This window comes from Nematolebias whitei, chromosome 4 (genome assembly GCF_014905685.2).
Source record: "Nematolebias whitei isolate Nwh7 chromosome 4, NemWhi1, whole genome shotgun sequence".
Lineage (NCBI taxonomy): Eukaryota > Metazoa > Chordata > Actinopteri > Cyprinodontiformes > Rivulidae > Nematolebias > Nematolebias whitei.
The window spans coordinates 44,878,414-44,883,488 of NC_056501.1; positions in this window are offsets into that span (position 1 = coordinate 44,878,414).

Here is a 5,075-nt window from a genome sequence, read left to right on the forward strand (position 1 = left end):
TCACTCTAGCCCACATTGTCTGTTTACCATAATCTATAATCGCGTCAAAGTGATTTATAAAATCCTGTTCGACCAAAAATGGGAATGAGTCAACCATAGACACATATACTGGGTGGTATAGTGTCATCTCGCCAACCTGCATGTGAACCATAGCTATAGCTGTTAGGGTTGTCCTCGTCTCTGCGAGGCCCTGCAGCCCTATAGCACATTCTATGAAAGGTATGTCCCCGTGAACACCATTAGCGGCAGTCCTGAGCTCCTCGAACAGTTTGGCTGACATAATAGTTATGTCGGCTCCACCATCCAGTAGGGCTTCATGTGTGACGACCTCTTCAAGTGTGATCGACAGGTAAGCTTTCTTAGCAACCCCCTTTCTGATCAGGTTACACAGGAACCTTGTAGGTTTTGGCCGACGTTTCTTCTTACGTTTACCTTTACCTGTGTAGTCCCGGTTTTTCCGAACCGTTGGTGCAGTTGCTGCTGCTCCTGGGAGTTTGGCTTTTGACAGACTTCCGTCATTGATGTATGAGATCACCCACTCACCGTGTGTTGAGGGGCTCTCATTGTTTGTAACAACAAGGTTCTGGTGGCTGTCCATGACAGCGGCAGCGTTGTTGTGTGTGTCACCCTGTTTGGACTGAACCGTTAGCACAGCTGTTGCTGTTTCTGAGGTTTCAGTTTGTGACGATTAACCGTTGGTGACGTGTGATTGTATCCCCCCTTTTTCATGTGAGGGTGTGTCAGAGTTTACAACAACAGCGTCATGGTGACTGTCTGTGACAGCAGTAATGGTGTTGTCTGTGTGCTCTGACTTATCAGCAATGATATTGCCAAACAACGCGTTAGGTTGTTTGTCCGTGGCAACACCTTCCAACAATTCCAAGAACCGATGCACCCTGTCTGTCTCATCCGAGCTCAGAGGTCTGCGGCTCTCTTTCTGGACCTGCTGCTGTTTCTTTTTCGTCTCAGGCTGTTCAAGCCGACGTGGTGGGGAAGCAGGTCCCCCCCTCTGGGGTTCCCAGTGGGATCCCTGTTTGTATGGGCCACTCTTGGTGCCATACTTTTTACCCTTAGGGTGTTCGCCCCCCTTCTGGTACGTTCGTTCATCCTCTGGTTTCTTGGGAAACCATTTAGGATCTCATCTGGGCCAGGGGGCACTCACCTGTTGTGGTTTGGCTGCTGGGAAACCTCGTTTCCTCTCGATTTTTTTGGGAGGGGGAGTTGAAGCTCTCGTCCCTTCCAATTCTAATGACTGGGCAGGATACCTCTCACCTGGGAACACCTCAATGGGTGTTTTGGCCTGTGAACGGGCTTCAAAGACATTCACAGCACAACGTTTTATCTCACTGATGGCTTTCTCTTTGAAATTAGCCATCATTTGCACTGACATTTGCACTTATGTCAGGGTGGAGATTTTTGCTGAAAACGTACTTAAACTTTTCCTCCTCCTCCATGCTGGACTCGTTCCTGTAACCAAAATAAGCCTGCAAAATCCTGGAATAATATGCCCTTGGGTGCTCATTCTTACCTTGCATGACCTTGTTGGCGGCTGGATAACCGTCAGGTCCCGCGCAAGGGGAATACTCTTTCATAAGAGCAGCACATAACAGGCGGTAATCCTTTCTTGTGGCATCAGGTTGACGCTCTATGAAGGAAAACACCGTCCTGGTTGAAGTGAGCCTGATCAAACCTACTTTATCCTCAACTGTAGCATTGGGATAGCTTCTTAATTGGAAGTCAAGGTCGTTCAGATAGGCCTTAGTGTCGGTTGAACCCAACGGCCCTGGCTCAAAGCATTGGACATATTTTACAATTTTGTGCAAATCCGAAATTGATAGCAACGGCTGAGTGATTGGTGTCTTAGGAACCAAAATAGCACGTGGAGGTGAGTCACTAGACTCACTTGGAGGTGACGGAAGGGGATTAAGTGCAGGAGGTACAGCAAAATCCTTCTGAGGTAGTAGTGGGTGACCTGGACTCTGACTTTGTTCGTCTTTGAGTTCCAGACAACCTTGCCCCACGTCAGAAATCTCATTTGTTGCTGCGGCCAGTTTCGCCTCACATGCTTTTAAGCGTTCATGTGATGTATGACATCAACTTTGTAAACGCACGCCTTGTTGGACTAACGCCGCCTTTTCCAATCTGCACTTGTTCAGAGCTTTTGATGTGAGCTGCACCTCTCGTTGTAGCGCATCATTGTCCGAACACAGTGCTTGGTACTTAATCTCTCTTTCACATAGCTTCACCTCATATGAGTCCGCTTTTAACGACAGCTGAGCTTGTGAGAGCTCTCTCTCACGTTTTAAGTCATTTTCCCAGGTCTCCTGATCAAATTTAGACTGTGCCATGAGTTTTAGGTACTCCCCACGTGCTGCCGCATGGACCTCTGTCTCGTGCATTAACCTTTTATCAAGGGCTTCAGCTCTGTTGGCCTCAATATAAAATGTAGCCTTCAGTAAGAGTGCCAATTTAGCTAGTTGGCCATAGATTGACTTTGTTATGGTTGCAGAGGTCACACTTTCTGCAACATCCTTCAGCTTGTCCAATAACTCTTTTGAGTTCATGCTGTCCACCTGTTCACCATATGGATGTAAGGATTCTGTTAGCAGCGTTAACGCTCTTTCCAACCAGTCCTTCCCCTCACATGGAACAAAATCAGTGTTTGTTAAATCTGCCATAGTAATCCACTGTTCAGCACCTATCTGGTTAAACAGTTGCAAACTTAAGAGTTTTTAACAGGTAAATATATTTTTTAAAGTGAGCAGTGAGATTCACACGCTATTTTAGCTCTGGGTTCAATCAACAGTACTGTTAAAAGCCAACTTTTCAATAAATGGGTCCCTGTTAAGGTCTTACCCCATAAATATTGTAAGTAAATGCCTCCTTCTGGAAGTGTTACTTAATTATGAGCTTATTTTTGTAACAGATACAATGAACCATGCCTTTTCAGTGTTAATTTAACTCGAGTGCACTTAAAATTAATAAACCTGCAATCTTTCTGAAAGTCTGACATCAACTTTAGTTTTCAAACGCTTTTGTAAGCAGTTTAAATTTACCAGAATTCGCTATTTAAACAGTACACAGAAACCAGGCTGGATTAACAATTTTTTTTTTTAAATGAAAGGCAGAGTGATCAGCTTTCTTTCAGGAAAACTGTTATACTCCTTTTTCAACAGCAGTTAGCAGTGTAAGCTTACTTTTACCGGCAGAAGTCTATGACAACTTCCTGTGAACCGTCCTGTTGACATCCAGCTGTTAGCCGTTAGCTATGATGTAGCAATGGTCGAACACGGTTCAAATCAACCTTTTATGGACGGTTTAAAGCTTTTAACGTGGCTGTTGTCCACAAGCATGCTTTATCTGCATGAAAACATGAGTTTTAGGAACATTGGCAGGCTTTATTTAGCGTTTTTAAACACAAAGTAGGACTCGGTTAAAACGAGCTTCATTTCCGGGGTCACGTGACTTTTCCAGACACGTGCACATCGGAAGTGGGCCTCACAATCTGACATCAGAGGGAGTGTATGCACAAAGATACGTCACCAGCTTCTCAGCGAATCAGAGCGACCCAAACAGTGGCTTTCAACCAATCACAGCCCGTGTTTACTTGCTTCACACTAGCAGTTAGCATGAACAGTCCGGTCAAACTATCACCCATTAAAACTTCAAAAATGCACTATTTACTGTTAAAAATGCAACTAACAGCATAAAACAGCGGTCTGAGTCAGCGCCCAGCTTTAAAACAGCTTTTCATCCATTTAAAACACAACTCGTTCAGTCAAATAAACAAAACCGAGTCGGACAGCAGAACCTCCTGGTCATGCCACAGTTTCAAACAGAATAAAGCGTTTTTCCCACAGCATCCAGCTTAGTTACACAAACAGATGTACACTTTTCAACTTTAACAAGAACACATTTATGTAATTGAAGCTTTCTGAACACCACAAGCATGACTTATCATGTCCTTTCAAGCTCAAAACTCGGACTCCCATGCACCAACAAGCAGTGTTAATCTCAACAGCACAGAAACTCCTGTCACATAGAATTTATATATCTTTAGAGATCTGTTCGGCCACCAAAATGTCGTAGGTGGTGTTTAAAGAGGACAATGAAGCATAATTTATCTCTTTTAGAGACCGTGCGGGCCACCAATATGTAGTGTGCTAAGGGCTAGGTTAGCTGCCCTTGACTACTAAAGTATTTAAATAAACGGGTTCTCTCTTTTTAGAGTTAAATTACTGCCATGTGACCGAGATAACTGTGATGATTGTTTAATCAGTGACATGAGACGTTAATTTCCTTTGACCCATCAGAATAAATGTGGTCATTTATTGAACAGAATCAAAATTTAACATCAAAACATTGTACACTTGATTAGCTGATCTGGTTATGATTAATAAAACTTGGCACGTTTTACTTAATAAGACAACAGGACTTGAAGAAGGCATCTAGACTACTGGCAAAATAGAAGAGTTTAAAGATGGGAAATGAAGAGTTTAAACACTTAACGGGGAGGTGTTTTGTTTACCAGAATTAGCACGCTTCTTTCAACACCAGTCCAACTCTCCGGTACACTTGGTGCGTGACGACTCGTTACCTTTGCAGAAGATAAATCAACTCCGGTACAGAGGTCCATTTCAACGCTACCTTTCAGCGTCTCCGGTAAGAGCGGCTGGCCATATCAGGAGTCGTGCCGCTTACTCCGTTCAACAAACACGCTCATCTCCCGGGTGGATACACAGCAAGCTGTGAGTCCGTCAGAGGTTCCACTCAGATGTGGAAGAATCCATCACAGTCTCCGAAGACAGAGTTCAAGACTAGACTTCATCAGAGAACTTGAAGCCTGAGAGACTCGAAGCCTCCAGAAGACTCAGGAGAACTTGACCGACTGACTGACTGACTGACAGACTGACGAGTTCCAGGAACTGTGGACTCTTAAAGAGTTCTCACTTCCGGTCACTTCAGGACTTCCTGATTGGTTGAAACAACCAACAGGGGGTGGTTCTAGTGATGTCAGAGGGTCATTATAAGTCAAGAAAACAACAGGAATGTTTTAGGGACTTTTAGTACAGATA